Here is a 19,236-nt window from a genome sequence, read left to right on the forward strand (position 1 = left end):
CAACAGAGGTCATCGCTGGGTTAGACAGGTTGACTGGGGCCCACTTCAGTCTGTGGGGGGATGGGGAACTGAAAACAAGCACAGGGAAGGGAGAGGAAAGAACACCGGAAGGGTAGGGAACAGGGGCAAGTCCTAACAACAGGCCCTGTCCCTAACCCATGTGACCCTGAAAGAACCAGCCCCAGGATGAACTCAGCTCAGAGAGACAACAGACAACAGAACTGACCCGGCTGGACCATCAGGGCAGTGCTGGAGCCCAAGCTCTTTTCCACAGAGAGAGGACAGAGCCAAACAACAGATCATGGAGCCCCCCTCAGCCCATCCCCCAATGTGTGTCCCCTGGCAGGGGCTCCTGCTTGCAGGTGAGGGGAACGACCTTGGGAGTGAGCAGGAAGACAGGAATAGATTGGGCGTGCTACAACCAGGAGGTGTATCCATCTGGCACAGCTCCAGGGATGGACTAGACCAGGGTAGCGAGGGAATAAAGAAAAGACAGATGTTCACCCAGACACGGGAAAGCTGGGATCAGGTAGACTGGGATCACCAATGGAGAAACCACAGCATCCGGGAGCACAGCGTGTTTATTTATAGAGTTGCACAGGGAAGAAGGGTTAATGCATACAGTTAAATAAGGAGCAGGGGTTTATGAAAAACAGTTGTTATCAAGGTGACAGGTGATGTCCTAGGAGCAGTCTCTATAGGGGAGAAATCTTCATGCCACAAATATCCATGGGTCAAGCAGACAGCTATGGTGGGCATTTTCTGCATTCAATGTCCATACTCCCACCTAGTGCCCTGACAGAGATGTACCGACGGGAGCTGGGAAACCCGACATAGGTATTTTGTGCATTGGAGTTGAAAAGAAAGGTTTATTGTCCACAGTTGAACAAGGAGGCAGCTGGGTTGGCTAATCTCAGTGGGAGGAAGGATAATCTCAGGGTTACACACACACATCTAGGAGGAGGAAGCCATAGTTGATAGTTTCTACATACTCTGGCTTTAGCTGAAGTCAGCCATCTGTAACATCCATATATAGACCAGAAAAGTATTTTGCCATACTGAGCCTGACCCCAGGAAGACATTGTCATTCCCATGGGTCTGGCGCTTTGGGGTCCTTGACATGCCATCTGTGTTCATGGCAACAATAAGAATTTACACACAGATTTAATCCATACCCACAATGCAGGGTCCCTAGAAAGGGTAGTTAAGGAATACATTCCTCAGGATGCCCTGAACGTGAGTGTGCCTCTGAGGACAGGGAATGGTGGGTTCAGAGGGCACCTGGGAAGAGTTCTACTGTATAAAACACATGAGAAGTGCAGGAAGTTCAGGAAGCTGATGGGAGAGAGGACAATGCTGTTGACCTCAACAGTGGCGGGGGCTGAGGGAAACACACACACACACACACACACACACACACACACACACTCATACACGCACTCTCTCACATTCATACTCACACACTCACATATTCACATATACAAACACACACTCACATATTCTCACATACTGAAACATACACTCACACACACATACACTCACACACACACTCATACATTCACACACTGACACACATACACACACTCATACTCACACACACTCACACATACACTCACACACTCATACATTCACACACTGACACACATACACACACTCACACTCACACACACTCACACACACATACACTCACACACACTCATACATTCACACACTAACACACACTCTCACACACACACATACAGTCACACACACATATACTCACATCCACACTCTCATACATTCACACACTAACACACACATATATACACACTCACACTCACACACACACATACACTCACACACACTCATACATTCACACACTAACACACATACACTCTCACTCTCTCTGACACACACACACACACTCACATATTCTCACATACTGAAACATACACTCACACACACATACAGTCACACACACATACACACTCTCATACATTCACACACTAACACACACATACTCTCTCACACACACACACACACACACACACACGTGTTGGACAGAGATACCTATTCATGACACAGGTCCCCGTCTTTCTATACATAAAAGGTCCACGTATTAATGTCTGTCTCTATCCTCCCTCTCAGCCTCACTGCTAACCATCTGGAACTTCCCCGCCACCGCGACGCCTACTGCTGAGTCGGTGCCACCCGCAGTTCTCGAAGGGCAGAGCGTTCTTCTTCTTGCTCACAACCTGCCAGACAACCTACTAGCCTATCACTGGTACAAGGGAAAACGGTCGATAGACAAAGATCTAATTATAATGTATGAAATAAAATCTCAAGAAACTAAACAAGGGAAGCTGTACAGCGGCAAAGAGACTCTGTACCCTAATGGATCCTTGATGTTACAGAACGTCACCTTGAAGCAATCTGGAATCTACCACCTAAATATCCATTCTGCAGATAACCAAAAGTCAGTGTTTGTGGAAGTCTTTGTGTACCGTAAGTGATTCTCTCTGGTCTCTAATAGTTAAGTGGGGTTCATTGCATTTCACACACACACACACACACACACACTGACACGCTCACACTCACACACTCACATACACACTCACACTCACACACTCACCCTCACACACTCACATACATACTTACATAGACATACACTCAGCACAAGTCACTCACACACATATTGCACTCATACACATTCATGCACACACACATATTCACACACACACTAACACACTCATATACACTGACATATGCACACACTCATTCTCACACACATTCACAGACGCACACACTGACAACACATTCATACTCACACACACACTAACACACACACATTTATACTCACACATACACACATTCATGTTCACACACACAGGCTCACACGTATACCCACACACTGACACATGCACACTGACACACACAGTCTCTCTGTCTGTGTCTCTGTCTCTCTGTGTCTCTCTGTGTCTCTCTCTGTCTCTCTCTCTGTCTCTCTGTCTCTCTCTCTCTCTCACACACACACACACACACTCTCTCTCTCTCCATTCAGGCTGTCTGGATGGTGCCTACATCCTGTCTGCATCATGGTCCCTTACACAAGAGCCGCTTCCTTCCCCTGTATCCACGCTGCAGAAGGCAGGCTGGTGTGAAGGGGGAGCTCTACTCCACACATGGTCTCTGTCCCAGGGACCGTGGCTCTGTGGAGGAGCATGGAGGACTCTGTCAAGAACTGGGTAACCACTCAGGCGGTTGTGAGCACTATGAGGCTAATCTGTAGATGAGACAGGAGTGCCCACAGCAGTTACCCTATGGAAGGGAAGGAAAGCATGAAGAAATGCAGTTACTGAGTCTGGAGCCTGAGTGCTGGTCATAGGACGGGGTATCTGCCCGCAGCCACAGTCCTCTTCACTATGACTGGATTGCTTCTGAGGTGCCTGTGGCAGGGACTGTCCTAATAGACAGGAAGCTTGGGGGTGAGACTGGTTTGTGCCTTAGAGCACGCACATTATCCTCCTCCTCTGCGAGAGTCACATGAATCAAGACAGTGTCTAAGCCCGTCCTCCAGGCACATGCTGACCTCCTGGACTTAAAATCATGTATCCCTTTGACGGATGTGGTGGGAGCACTCCCGGTAGAGGATAAAGAAAAGAACAGTGCTCTCTCCCTCTTCACTGGACACTGGACCAGGACAGATTCCCAAAGATTAGACAACTCCTAATAGTTTTGTGATAAAGAATGGAGGGAAACCCAGGCGAGACAGCGTTAGCCTTCAATCCCAGCACTTGGAAGGCCAGGGAGGGAAGACTGATAAAGCTCTAGGCCAGTGCAGACCACATACTGAGGGGCGAGCTGTGAGTGAGTGAATGAACCTGCAAGCTATTTAGATGCCGCAACCTGTGTAGGTCTAGACCTCTGCACAAACCCACTCTCGGTCCGTACTTGAGGCTGGTCCTGCCCCATTCCTGTGAACACGTACGTGTTCGTAAGGCTCACCCAGGAGCCATTTCACAATGGCTCTTAGTTGAGAGTTTCTGGCTTATTTCTGAGGCAACTATGTGGTATATGGTCTACGGGGCTTAGCAGTCACTGTAAGATCCCTGGATCTCTCTGTTCACTGCCCATCTCTTTCCTCTCTTATCACAAGTGGAGCTGGCTTCTCTCTTCCCTTCTCACTCTAAGGCTGACTGTCCAGTTCCCTTCCTGTCTGCACTTGAGGCCAGACCACGCCTGCAGAACAGTAGTAGAGAACACAGAGGCTGAGGAAGCTGAAGCTCCCACGAGGTTCCGCCATTAACTAAAGCTCTAGCTGCCTGTATGTGACCCAGGTCTCTTCTGTGACTGGCGTGTGATGTAAGTCACAAGGACAGGACAGGACAGAAATGACTTCCATTGTAGTTCACGGTAAACTGATTCCACGGTGTACTGATTCCCAGGGAGACCGAGACTCCTGGCTCCTTCTCAATATGTCACTGCTTCCTAAAACTTTCAAGAGGGAGTTGTAGCAGCCATGGCTGGCATGGGCTGACCCACTTCCACACACAGCTGTGTTCTCAGGATGTCTCTGGGTCCTCTTACTCGGTGACATTCTGAAGCTCAAGTCTAGGAGTTTGCTGCCAAGTTGCCCCATCTGGGAGAACTTGATACAGCTGTGGTTCCTGGGGTCAAAATAGAAGGATAAAGCATTTTGCACGCTAGATTCTCCAGTGCAGCTACAGACATCTACTCTTTGAAACTTACTAATACGACATGGCATTTGTCCACATTTAGTGTCACAGACAAGGCACACTTCCTGCGAGTAGCTCTGTCCCTGTCACGGGACTCACAGATCTCACTACAGGAGAACCATTTGTAGTCTTGAAGGACTCCAGACTCTAGCCTAAGACTGGCTGTGCTCTAGAGAGACATTCCTCTTAGACACAAGAACAAGGTTCTCTATCTTAGGCCTGCCTGTCCCCCTCACTCTGACACTGGGATCTGGGATGACTGCTGAACCAATACCAGTCTCACTTCAAGTCTTCTGTACGTGGTCTGATCGCCTCTCTGTGCTTAGGAGAGACTGTGGGCCATGGGATGCCCACGGTGACTTGTCAGCATGACAGCCTTGGAAAGCCAAGCCTCAGCCAAAGCTCAGGCTGAGCGGCCAAGAACATCAGTGGATGGGACCCAAGCACACAGGTGACCTAAGTATTTGGTTTCAGGCCCAATAAGGGGCTGAGGTACATATTTTTCATACCAAAGCAGATCTGGCCTCCAGGTTCTTCAAGCATCCCCCAGTCTCTACCTGGCAAACCCTGCCCCCAACCCTGAACTTTCCCCCGGGGCTGAGTTGCCCTTCCCCCAGAGGCTCATCCCCATATATGCCAGACCTTTTGTTCCCTCTCTGTGCCTGCATGTGCACCCTTTCTCTCTTTCTCTTTTTCTTCCCCTTCCCCCACTTCTGTCTCCCTATGGTGAGTTCCCTGGGCTTGGCCATGTGAGTGTGTGTGTGTGTATATTTGTGTGTGTGTATTTGTGTGTGTGTATTTGTGTGTGTGTGTTTGTGTGTGTGTATTTGTGTGTGTGTTTGTGTGTGTGTTTGTGTGTGTGTATTTGTGTGTGTGTGTGTGTGTATTTGTGTGTGTATTTGTGTGTGTGTATTTGTGTGTGTGTGAGTATGTGTGTGTGTGAGTGTGTGTGTGTGTGTGTGTAGGTCAGGCAGTGAGGGCAGCAGGGCCAGGCAGTACTGCTGCTGCCGTTCCCTTAAACATGAGGCATGCCCTGCTTTCTGTCAGTAGTATTGATCCTCAGCACCTCCCGAATGGAGCAGCCCATTCACAGGGTGAATCAGTCCACATCCAAACTCTGGCACTGAGCTCCCATGTGGAAAGCCAGCACTTCTCCCACACCCAGTGCCCATGGGCAGAGTGCCCAGAGCCTTGTACATCTATCTGTGGCTCCTTGGTGGACGGGTGAGAGATACGCACCCTTGTTGGAAGAGGCCTTTCCAGGTATCCTGTACCACACAGATCATTCTTTTCTGTTGTCTACACAGCTCTGTTAAGCAAGCCCACCATACGAAGCAACAGGACCACTGCTGTTGAGGGCCGAGACACCGTCGAGCTGACTTGTGACCCTCTCTTCCGGAAAACAACCTACCTGTGGCATCTGAATGGTAAGAAGCTTCGAGTTGATGACCGCATCGCCCTGTCTCGGGATAACGCAACTCTCACTTTGCTCAGGGTCTCTAGGCATTTCAGAGGACGCTATGAATGTGAAGCCAAGAACCCACTGGGTGCCTTCCATAGTGATCCATTCACTCTGGATGTTTTCTGTGAGTAACTTCTTATCCCTGCCGTCTAGTGCACATGCAGTGCTCTGCTCCGTGACACTGACACTTGCCCCTGAACCAGACTGGCCACACCATCTGCTCCAGGCACATCCTGGCAGACCAAGACTTTAGACAGACAATGGAGGGCCATGCCTCATGTTTAAGGTTTTAATTGACAGGGTGTGGGTGGGATCCTCTGTGTTTGTGGAATGTTGGAGAGGGACCCGAAGCCCTCAGAGGCAACTGCTTTATGACTTACGTTGTCACCCTGCTCAGGGCCACACTGACCTCCTACCAGACAAGATCCTCTGTGTCCTTTTATGGCAATCTTGTCTTTCTCTTTCCTCCAGATGGCCCAGATACCCCCGAAATATTTCCCCCGCACAAATACTTTGAGGAAGGCAGGAGCATGTGGCTCTCCTGCCAAGCAGTGTCTCACCCCAAAGCACACTATTCCTGGAATGTCAATGGAGAGCCCTGGAACGCTAGACAAGAGCTGTCTATCCACCAGGTCAGCATAAGTAATAATGGACTTTATACCTGCCTCGTCAACAACGCAGCAACTGGCCGCAATAATTCCAAGGTCAAGGAAGTTATAATAGTGGGTAAGTGGCTTCTTGTAACATCAGGACCAATCTCTGAGGGTGGGGTCTGGTTTTCCGTGAAGAGCAGGGAAGAAGGAAGTCCATAGCTCCTGTCCACCGTAAACCCTAGTTCTCCCTAAAGTGTCTTGACCCAGGAGATGCTCTCTTCCCCTGAGTACACTGACTTCTCTCTGCTCACTTGGAGACATGGATTTCAAAGAGGATTAGTGCCTCCTAGGTAGGAGGACGGAGGGGATCCTGCTCCTCCTTCATTCTCTGTGTGACCTCTCATCTTTTACACTCTCTGTAATCTACAAAGGACGCCAGGACACAGGAACATGCATGGGGATGGGAACACTTCACCCCCAACAGACACCTCCAAGGTACACAGCAGTTCACAGCTCTCCTCACTTCTGCTCCTGCCCTGCTGACTGGTTCCAGTCTGACTCTATCTACAGTTGGACAGGATGGGTGGTGGAGAAACCCTGAAACACCTATCCAGAATCTGGGTAAACCCTGAAGCTAATCAATGCCAGGACCTTCATGGGGTCAGGCGTCTGACTGAGAAAAGTGAGCTTTGGGGTAGATGTCTCTGAGCTGGGCCCTTGCTCTGACAATGCGTCCTGGGACGTTGTGGACATTTGGTGCACAGGAAAGACAGATAGTTTCACTGTGGGATCCCTGCTTGGGAGGGAAAGGAAATATGGAAGGTATACATATATGTATGTATAGTATGTATGTATGTATGTATGTATGTATGTATGTATGAATATAAGAAGTGAAAACAAGAATAAGATCTGTCTATATAAACATATAGGTATATCTATTTATATAATATCTATATATAGAAAATATCTACATAGAGAAGTAATTATAGAATGAGTGTGAATATAGTAGGGTGAGATGGGTTTCTTGAAACTGTCATAATGAAACTTACTATTTTGTATGGATATCTAGAGTTCCCTGATAGTGAAGGTGTTGGATACTGGAGCCTAGAAGAGGTTCTTGATGTGAAAGCTAGAGACATGTCCCAAGGTCAAGCCAGGGGGCGCAGTAGATGAGAGGAGGTTTAAGCAGGTCCTTACTCTCCCTATAGACTGTCTCCTGAACCAAGATGGGGGATCTCTACAGTGCTAGAGATGACTTCAAGGCCATCTTATGCTTTATTCGATGGTCCCTGAGAGCTGGTTGAAACCTTTCTGTAAAGAGAGACTCCCTTTAGCTAGTCCTCTCTTCTGTATGTTCACAGAGAAGTTGCCAAAGCCCCACATCCAAGTCAAAAATGAAACAGTCTTAGAACATCATTTTGTGGACCTGACCTGCATATCAGAAAACACTGGAGTTTCCATCTGGTGGACGTTCAACAATCAGAAGCTGAAGGCCACAGACAGGATGACGTTCTCCTGGAACAACAGAAGGCTCACCATAGACCCTGTCACAAAGGAGGATGCCGGGGCATACCAGTGTGAGGTCTCCAACCCCCTCAACACCAGGCTGAGTGATCCAGTCAAGCTGGCTGTGCTCTGTGAGTGACCCGAGTTCCTTCCCTCCCACATCTGACCACGGGATTTCTTTGGATTTTTTGTTTGTTTGTTTGTTTGTTTTTGTTTTTTGGCTCTTGGGGGTGTTATTTATTTATTTACACCACAATCATTGCCCCCTCTTGGTCCCCCCCTCACAGAGTCCCTCCCCGCAACCCCCTCAGAAGACATGCTTAAGTTCTCCCCTTCTACCTCTACCTGGGTTATAGAGAGCCAACTTCAGGAAGTTTTGTTCATGGAGCTATGGCACTGGACCATCTCCAAGTCCCCGTACTAGGGGATTCTTTACCGATATTGTGCAAAATAGACAACAGACCCAGGGAAGAGAATGTCAGCTGAGACAGCCATAGACTGAGGTGTGGTATTATCCACTATTATCCCACACTTGAGAGGCTGAGGCAGGAGGATGGAGAGGAAGACCAGCCTGAGTTACAGAGCAAGAACCTGTCTCTAAATTACATATACACAAATAAAACCCAAACAGGAAACCCAATTACAAAGTGGCTAAGAGTTAAGCCCTGAGTCTGGCATGTGGTCCTTGGGACCCATGGGAAAAGGCTCCGGGAGACCCACTGATACCAGAACCCATGGGTGGTCTTGTTCCTTGCAAAGATGGCAGTGTTTCCAGGTGAGTCTGAATCCTCGCACACGCTGTGTGTCATGTTCAGGTTCCGGCATGAGAGACAACGCCAGAGCTAGACCACGCGCAGTGTCTGTGAGCGAGGAACGAGGCCAGCAAACGTCTGTGCAGCTTTCAGTGCAGACACCGCTGTTCTGAGAGGTTTTGTTTGGTTGGGGACCTTTTGCTTCCTTTGGGGAACCAGGTCCCAGCCCAGGCATCCTCTCAGGATGGAGATGATGATTGTCTTGGACTCTCGATCCCCCTGCCTCCACGTCCAGGTGCTGCTCCTACAGATGTGCAGCCCACCTCTGGGTTTTCTGAATATTTCTGAGGACCCGAGTCTGATTTAATCCAGGGAGATGGAAGTTATGGATGGAGAAGGCATTGTTTCCTCTCCTGTGTGTGCCATTTACTGCGACCTTGCACAGGATTCTTTCTGTATGCTGTTTTTATGGTATAAATATAATATACATTATGTCTGTATATATTATGTGTTATATGTTTATGTTATATGTTTAGATCATGTTATGTGTTATATGTATTACATGTTACATATTACATATTGCTTGTTATTTATTATTTTATATTTTATTTAATTATATATAACATGCATGTTATATATGTGTAATATATTGATTATAATATGTATAAAATATATTTATGATATATAATGTATATGGTATTTCTGGTTTTAGCTATTTTGAAGTGTGCATTTCAGTGGCATTAAGGACATTTACAGGGTTGTGTAGCCATAGTCCATTTCCAGAACTTTATTGTTTTAACACACAAGCCTTCATAGCCATTATATGTTAGCTTTGGGGACAGACAGTGACAAGTGTGGATCACCAGTACCCATATATAATCAGGGTGTGGCAGGAAATGGCAAGGTAGAGACAGAAGAGCGACTGGCCAGGCCTTTCACATTAGCAGAGTAATGCATGAACAGTCCTTTATATCTGCCGTTCTTCATTGAGCTGTGTTGTTCATCCCCCTACCCCCTGCCCTAGACAGGGTTTCTCTGTGCAGCCCTGGCTGTCCTGGAACTCATTCTATAGACCAGGCTGGCTGAACTCACATAGATCTACCTTCCTCTGCCTCTCAAGTGCTAGGACTAAACATGTTTGCCACCACTCCCAGCAATTTTTTTCTTTTAATGTCAGGTCCTTTCCTTCTTTTTGAATTGGGCTGTTTGTAGTTTTTATTGTGACTACTGTTGAATTGTGAGAATTCTTTATATATTTTGGCCCATGCTCAGATTTATAATACATAACATCTTTTAGCACTTTGAAATGGTCTTTCCACTTTCTTGATAACAAACTCACTCTGTTACTTGTTAATAGTGTTTTAACCAGCATCCTAACTGTACATACTTTGGACAAGTAAAACGTGTTCTTTGATGTCTATGGATAAGACAGAGTGTTAAAGTTAGCCACTTAGTATCCATTACCTCATTTATCTTACATCTGCTATGATGAGACATTTGAAATTCCTCTTAGCTACTTTGAAATATAATTCTTTATGGGTTACTTCTAACCTGCTCCTCTTCTCAGTGTGAAGTCTATTTCCTACTACCAACAGCTTCTCCATATTTTCTTCCTATACCCAGTCTCTGGTAAGCACCTTTCAGCCTTCTGGTTACATAGAAGTTCGGCTTTTTAACTGGGCAGTGGGTTACGGTCAGAAGGAATGCAAACTCATAAGTCTCAAGAAGCTCCTGAAACTAACAGCACCTACTCACCTCTCCCTGAGGTTGTATGATGTAACTGTTTCTGGGAGAGTAGGCTTTCTCACCCACTAGTGCAGATTCATGAGCTGTTACTCATGCTGAGATGGACTTGTTGTGATGTGGCTGCCTTCCAATCATTCATGTTCCTGTTAAGTAACCCTTTGCCCATGTTCCTAGAAGTAACTCCAAAAACCCACTGGTTCACTGTGCTCAGTTTGGGTAAAATCACTTCTTTGATCTGTCAAAGTCACACAACACAATTGGCATCTGAATAAAGACTTAGAGAACCAAGGATGAGTTGGGCGAGAAGTAGTCACATGGCCACAGCTAAGGTCGCCAACACATGGAGCTGGGATGATCATGTGAGAATGAGTTATCTGTTGAGCTACTCTCAGTATGGTACCTTTCCCCATATTATATGATGGCACACCACCTACCAATGTTGGAGGCGGCATGTTCCATATGGTGCATCATAGGGCATATAATCAAGGCATGCAGAGGTCACTGAGAATGGAGTGTCCTTTGAGGAGATCCCAGGATGACCAGGTTCCTCTAACAATATGGACGGCATGCCATCCTTGGTGAAAGGGATGCACCACATGACTGTTTGGTGGAGTACAGAATATATTATGACACTGGAGTAGTGCATACAAGACAAGTGCATAAGGAGATACCTTTGTTTTAGTGGCAGAAAGTGATGTTCACCTCTTTCCCACAAACAATTTGCTAGAATGAGACAGGATTCAACAGACAAAGGCATGTAGATGGTCTCTACTGCATTAGCCTCTATTTGGGGTGTGGGCAGGGGGGATGGAGACACAGAGAGATAGAAAGACAGAGACAGAGAGAAAGGAGTTGAGATGGCTGGATGTGGTTGTCATGGTTTGTATATGCTTGGCCAAGGGAGTGGCACTATTAGGAGGTGTGGCCTTGTTGGAGTAGGTGTGTCACTGTGGGTGTGGGCTTAAGACCCTCATCCTAGCTGCCTGGAAGTCAGACTTCCACTAGGAACCTTAGATGAAGAGGTAGATGACTCAGCTCTGTGTGCACCGTTCCTGCCTGGATGCTGCCATATTCCCTCCTTGATGATAATGATAACCTCTGAGCCTGTAAGCCAGCCCCAATTAAATGTTGTCCCTTATAAGACTTGCCTTAGTCACAGTGTCTATTCACAGCAGTAAAGCCCTAACTAAGACATGGTGTAAAAGAATCAGATCTGTACTCATGATGCAAACACTCAGAACCCATGGGAGCTATCGAGAGTAACAAGGAAGGGTACACGGTAGCAGTGATAGACCGCCCTCAGGTCTGACCTTTAACCCAGAGTAAGCCATGGTTCAGCACGCAGAAGGAGCCTTCATAAAGGCTCAGTGCAAGAACCTACAATGATCGCTGGGTTCTCAGCCCCGACCTGCTTGTTAGGAAAGACTTTCCAACAAACAATGAAAACTCCAACCAGAGTCTGGATCATGGGGATTCTGGCCTGAGTGTGGAGGGGTTGCTCTGAGAAGCAGAGGAACTCGGTGAGGTGAGCACCCGTCTGTCCTGAGACAAAGGCTGTCTAACCTGAGGGACTATGGCAGAAACCAGTCCCCAGTTGACTGGCTGTATGAGTTATTAGGGATGCTGTTACCATCGCCCACCGATATTAGGACCTGGAAAACAACAGGACAGCCCTTTCTAAGAAAGCTGTGTGCACAGAGGTAGCAGTCAGTAGCCAGTATACTGGGCCACAGAGGGCTGCATTCAGGAAGAAGCTCAGAATGGGCAGAGGACTTTGGTGGCTTTCCACAGGTCCACGGTACGATCTGTTCTTTATGGGGCAGAAATTCCGTCACAGATGAAGGATTTGGACAAGCACACAAAAAGCCTGTAAAGTACAAAAGCAAGCAAGAGGGCTGGAGAGATGGCTCAGCGGTTAAGAGCACTGACTGCTCTCCAAGAGGACCTGGGTTCAATTCCCAGAACCCGTCTGTAACTCCAGTTCCAGGGAATCTGACAGCCCCACACGGACATACATATAGATAAAACACTAATATACATAAAATATTTTTTTAAGAAAGCTAACAAGAGGGGAGAAAGATGGTGTCTTAGGGATCCATTCCTGTGAAGAGACACCCTGATCACAGCAACTCCTATAAAGGAGAACATTGACTTGACACTGGCTTACAGTTTCAGAGGTTCAGTCCATTGTCATGATGGGAAGTATGGCAGTGTGCAGGCGGACATGGAGAAGGAGCTAAGAGTTCTACGTCTTGATCTACTGGCAGCAGAAGGAGACCGTGTGTTGACACTGGGTGTAGTTTGAGCGTAGGAGACCTCAAAGCCTGCCCCCCACAGTGACACACTTCCTCCAGCAAGGCCATACCTCCTAATAGCACCTCTCCCTGTGGACCACGTATTCAAACCCATGAGCCTATGGGGGCCATACCTATTCAGTCCACCACAGATGTTAAAGTGCACAATGAACTATGTCCAGGTGACTCAAAGGCAAACGTAGGGATCCATAGGGAGCCAGAGTAGCTACGAAAACAATGTACAGAATTCCAGATCCTGTGTTAGTGATTTAAAGCCTGCACAGCGGCTCCCAGGAAACACAGACGATGAGTTGAGAATATTATGCTTGGCCTAGGGGTACACAGTTATTCCCCCAAAGCATGTGACATAGAGTATAACTGTCACGGAGACGGTCTGCCCAGCCTATGATCTTAACAGTAGTGGACTACAGTCCCTGAGGCTGAGCTAGGCCAAGCAGTGCCAGCCAACCCTGGAAAGTGCCCGAGTGGCTCATGGAAAACATCTGTAGATTATGGAGGGATAGATGGAAGAAAGTCCCCACAACCCGGCCAATGTAGTTAATGAGGCCATTGAAATAAGGGATAAGATCTCTGACTACTGCATTAGGCCTTGCTAGTCTCTCTCTCTCTCTCTCTCTCTCTCTCTCTCTCTCTCTCTCTCTCTCTCTCAGCATCCCCATAGCAACCTAACATCAGTTGTCACTTACTCTGATTGAATGATGGTGGGCCTTCAGATTTTGTTGCATCATGCTAATTTGGATTGATTGTCTTAGAGACGTGTAAGAGGCATCTAGAAGAGTAAAGATATTATTTAGTGGATTTAAATGAAGGCACCCCCACAGCCATAGAGTTGTTGACTAAAAAAAAATCTCAGTGCCAGATGTGGGATACCTCTTACGGATTGTTATCCAGGGAAGCCACACAGTCTGCAAAGGCTATGGCTACTACCGTTGGTTGCCTACCCGATGGCTTAAGGCAGCACATACATTGGTTGGAGACTATGACTGAACTGGAACCTTTCCCCTGCTTAGTGCTGGAAGGTATCATAACGGTTGCTAAGGGAAACTGTCACCCACAGTTAGTAGCTTGGCTATGGACCCTACATGCTATACCAGGCAAGGTGGGCCTATTGTCACGATAGTGATGTGACTCTTGGGTATATACCTAACTGCTTTCCAATTAGATTTAAGGCTTTCTACACATGAGAGAACTCACATCTGGTGCTGGAAATTGGGCTTAAAACTCTCAGCTCCTCCTGTGTCATGCCTGCCTGGATGCTGCCTTGTGTCCTGTCTTGATGATAATGGACTGAACCTCTGAACCTGTAAGGCAGCCCCAATTAAATGTTGTCCTTTAAGAGTTGCTTTGGTCATGGTGCCTCTTCACACAATAGAAACCTTAACTAAGACAACAATGAAACTCACACATCTCAGAAAGTTCCTAAAACTTGCATGCTTCACAAGGCCTCTCCCCAAAGCTATGTAACCAGTAATGGTTTCTGTGGAGAGGAGATGCCTGCCATGCAGGGTGTCCTAGAGCTTCATCTTTCCTGAACTGTGATATATGCTGGGGTGGGCTTTACCGGCATGCAGCTGACTGAGTTGCCTATGTTCCCATGATTAACTCCTCACCCACACTCTTGTCAAGTGTCTTATCCAATAATCTCACCAGTTCATGTGGACTGATACAAAAGTATGTATGTTCACATCTCTCCAGGAAATGTCAATTAGTAGGATCGCACATGAGAGATCATAGACTTCTTTTTCTATGCAAGATTTAGTTCACTTAGCATATTTTCCTCCAGGTTCACACATGTTCTCACAATACAGAGTTTACTTCTTTTGAAAGTTCCAACTACACAGCCAGGGGTATTTACACCACAGCCTTTCCATTCATCCACCAACGGACACTGAAGTTTCTCTATCTTGACTCCATTGATAATATAGCAAAGAGCATAAGGACTTAGCTATCCTTGCAATGCAGGGTACTGGTTCCTTTGTATACCCTGAGTGAGATTGCCAGACCAGATGGTGGATGACGATCTGAATGCCTGGAGTTTGCCATTTTCAAGCAACCTGGTTTATCGTTCGGTTAGTACTGACACCTCTGCTTTTCTGTCACAGTCAAGAAACCACAGGCAAATCTGATGTCGCAAAGCTTTTACCATCTTCTAAAAGCTTTAAGAGTTTTGGGGCTGGGGATTTAGCTCAGTGGTAGAGCGCTTACCTAGGAGGCGCAAGGCCCTGGGTTCGGTCCCCAGCTCCGAAAAAAAGAACCAAAAAAAAAAAAAAAAAGAGTTTTAGGTTCTCCGATTGAGGTCTTTGATCTGCAACTTGTTGCAGATTGCACAGGGGAAAGCCGTCTGGTATGGATAGACATCGGCTTCCTCAATATGGTCTGTGAAAAGGGATCCTTTCCTGCATCCAAGTCTGAAGCCACTCGGGCAGGGGGGCGGGGCAGTTGGGATGCTTCAGCGGACAAAGGTGACTGCAGCCAAGTGTGAATGCCTGAGTTCAGTCTCCGGGACCCACATGGTAGAGAGAACAGACTCCCACAGCAGTCCTCTGATCTCCTCACACAGTCCACGGCACATGCCCAAACACACACACACACACACACACACACACACACACACACACACACACACATGCACAAACACAAACAAATAAATGCAAAACAAAACAAAACGAAACATTTCTCTACAAGTGTATGTTGGTGTCTTTATGCAGGAAGGCAGGTACAGGATAGAACGAGATAAATTAACTCTAGTTCCTATGACCCAACGGAACCGCCTGGTACTTGTCACTTTATTTTACTGCAACATGCAAGGATACAGAGGGATGAAGGAATGTTGTGTTTCGTGGTTCCTGTTCCGGTTTCGAGACACGGTCTCACTCTTTACCCCAGGCTGCTCCAGACTCCACGCTGTCATCCAGCCTCCCTTCACACCTCCCCTCCCCCAGTCACCCACTGGACCTTCTTTCAGAAGGTGCATCCCCTAGAGGAGCAGACAGGGATGCCCGCCCACCATGCTGAGAGTGCCTTTCCAGTATCCACCATAAAATGACTTTAATTCCCTCTTCTGATATCCTTCCATGACAGATCAACCGTCAAAAAGTCCCCTGTTGTCACCCACGATAGTGGCTAGCTTGGTTGCTGAAGTTCTGGCCGGGCTGGCTATCCTGGGAGGCCTGGCATATTTCGTGTTTTTCAAGAAACTTGACAAGTATGGTGGCTTTCCTCTTCCCCTACCTCCCTGCTTGGGAACAGAAAAGGTCTTCTTCACCTCTGTCTCTAGACTGGGCCTCTTCTCGCCTTTCCCATGTGCCTGCTTCTCATTAATTCCTTGGGGGGATCCTCAAATTCCCGCCTTCCCGGTGACTCCCTAATCCTCTCTGTTGCTCTGGTCCCTCCCATTCCCATAGGGCTTAGAACAAAAGATTCCTTTGTATTTCTCTGTCTCCCAGTCCGGAAAGCCACGAAGGAGTACACAGGCAGGAACGAAAGAACTGGAAGAGAGCAAAAAGAAAGCGCAGAAAGGTAGGTCAGAGAAGTTAGAGGAGGCACAAGCATCAGGGTCCCCTAGGACAACCCGGGGCAGGGGAGGGAAGAAACAGCTCCCTGTGGGAGACAAGTAGGGGTGTGTGTGAGTGTGTGTGTGTGTGTGTGTGTGTGTGTGTGTGTGTGTGTGTGTAGACAGACTGTGCAGAGCACTCAAAAGATCCGCTCACCCCAAGTACCTTCCCCGGCACCAGGTAGAAAGATAGAAAATGACAGGGGAAAGGAGCAAAGGCGGGGAGGGGAGGGGAGGGGAGGGAAGGGGAGGGGAGGGGAGGGGAGGGGAGGGGAGGGGACAGCTTAGAAAAGGATGCAGCACCAAGAAAGGCAGCAGCAGCCGCAGTGTGAATGCTTAGTGAGGACGCCAAGCAGCTCCCAGGAGTCATGGTTCCCAGGGTGCTCCCAAGAATCATCGTTCCCAGGAATTATGGTCCCCAGGGTGCTCCCAAGAATCATAGCTCCCAGGGGCCTCCCAGGGGCCTCCCAGGGGCCTCCCAGGAATCATGGCTCCCAGGAATCATGGCTCCCAGGAATCATGGCTCCCAGGAATCATGGCTCCCAGGAGTCATAGCTCCCAGGGTGCTCCCCAACCGAGGAACCAAACAACAGTGACAGTTTCTCCCACTTATCTAGAGCAAGAAGTAAGAGCATTCACAGTGAGGACAAGCCAACACTGTCCACCCAAGGTAAGCACAGCCACTGACCACGGGGAACCAGAAGATTCCACCACCTGTCCCCACCATGGCACCCTGGACACCAGCCACTGTCCACTGTCTGGCTCACAGAGCAGATCTTCTCTCCCCAGCCCCCAGTTGCTGTAGGTCCTCACCCCTTCCCAGCCTCGGGAGAACAGGTCAGCTGAAGGGAGATTCAGTCCACCTAGTGGGGCAGGTCTGAGGAAACCACACGTCAGGAGCCGGTTCCTCTTGCTCAGCCTTCCCCTCCCTCTGGGGGTCCTGAGCACTCATCTCCTTTAGGACACTCTGCTGTGTGTGAGAATTGCGTTCCTTGTCTTCATAGGAGCATGTCACTGACACATACCCCAGAGGAAAGATTGATCTCAGCTCTGTGATCTGGGAGAACTCCTGGCCCAAATGATCCAAGTCTGTCTTTCTTGCCTCTCCTCTGGTCTAATAATCTCAGTCTGCAAAACAGACCCTGTAGCATGCAAATTCTCTAACCGGCCATGCGCATCACCAACCGTCAGCCCTCACCATGTCTACCACCCGCTCCTGCAGCTACAAATCGCAAGTCTTAGGTCGGCTCCGCCTTTCCGCGCTCTGGTGACTCTTCTCTTGCTTCCTTCCGCAGGTCACAGGCCCCATGACAGCTATCCTCACGAGACAAGTATTGCCTGTCTCCCCTCAGATGGCTCTGCAGGACCTGTGGACTCTTGGAACCACAACTGTGCCATCAAGTGTGTGTCCTTAGTTCCTCATGCAACCGACAAGGAGCTTCACCTCTCCGTCCTTAGCCTGCTCACCTACACTGCCCACTACCAAAGGGGCCAAGGGGTGTGACAACTAGCACCTATGTAGCTCCCAGCACAGACCCAAACAAGGAAGGGACCCTTCTCCCTTGTCTAGTGTCATCTGAACCTTCTCTGGCCTTCAGTGGAAGGGATTCCATTCAAAGCAGTGAGAGGTACAGGTGCTGGGGCCTCTGTCCCGTCCTCTGCCCTGCACCCTAGTCATTTAATGTCTGCCAGATGAATTCAGACAAGAACAGGGCATCATACAGGAGAATGGCAGGTTTCTTAGAGAAACACGGGAGGCATGCCGGAGAGTGAGGGTGGGCATCAAAGGCCCACTGCAGACGGAAGGCCCTCAGGGTAGACAATAGCCAGAGGGCCAGAGGCTTCGTGGTTAGGTGGGCTGGGTCCTGTGTTCCAAAGTGTCTGCACAGACAGCCTTCCTGAGAGGTGGCTTCCTGCTCAGGAGATTGACAGGCCACATAGGCTGACGCTTAGAGGAGGGGACGATTGTGTGTCTTGTTCTTTCTCAGGAGGCTCCTGCCACATCGCATCTCACGTCCTTTTAGCAGCAATTGAGAATGGCGGTGTTTTCAAAGCTGTCTTCCCACTCTGGTGTGGACCAGGCTTCTCGCTGAGATGTGCACTATTGGTACTGTGCTCCTTAGGGTGGTCTGTCATCTTCGTGCCTATCAAGGCCATTGTGTCATAGTCCACTTATGCTCTCCTAGCTGAAACCCACCCACAGGGAGTACACAAACCCGTCCTCCCCTCAGACACACTTGGCTGTCACGTTCCCTGGGAAGGGCAAAGGCAGTCGGGCGGTGCACATCCTCGAGCACATCTGGCTTCCATTCAGTACTGCTGTGTTGCACATCTAGATCACTGTGAGTGACAGGAGCCCTCTCCCACAGCTCACCTTGCACAGAGGCCACAGCATGGTGGCAGTGGCACATATTCTGTTTAGAACATCAACACCCAGCAACCCAGACTTCAGCCCCCCAGGCTAGTTCTGCTGACCTCCCTGCTGATGTCCCTGTCTCCAGTGAGAGTCAGGGACTGTCAGGGACAGGACGGGGGACGCACAGTGCTTCCCAGCTGTCTCAGGGAGTGATTGGTGGTGAACCAATTTACCTGAG

General features: G+C 48.4%; 1 long non-coding RNA gene across 1 annotated transcript; it reads left to right on the forward strand.

Moving 5' to 3' along the window:
* Nucleotides 1–62: 62 nt before the first annotated feature.
* Nucleotides 63–18,200, forward strand: Ceacam6 (CEA cell adhesion molecule 6). Its single transcript, NR_045097.1, has 10 exons — nt 63–362; nt 2,128–2,484; nt 6,023–6,142; nt 6,210–6,301; nt 6,649–6,903; nt 8,132–8,407; nt 16,171–16,294; nt 16,494–16,608; nt 17,260–17,312; nt 17,938–18,200. It is a non-coding gene; the product is annotated as a CEA cell adhesion molecule 6 (long non-coding RNA).
* Nucleotides 18,201–19,236: the final 1,036 nt, after the last annotated feature.

The sequence above is a fragment of the Rattus norvegicus genome, chromosome 1 (assembly GCF_036323735.1).
Source record: "Rattus norvegicus strain BN/NHsdMcwi chromosome 1, GRCr8, whole genome shotgun sequence".
Taxonomy (NCBI): domain Eukaryota; kingdom Metazoa; phylum Chordata; class Mammalia; order Rodentia; family Muridae; genus Rattus; species Rattus norvegicus.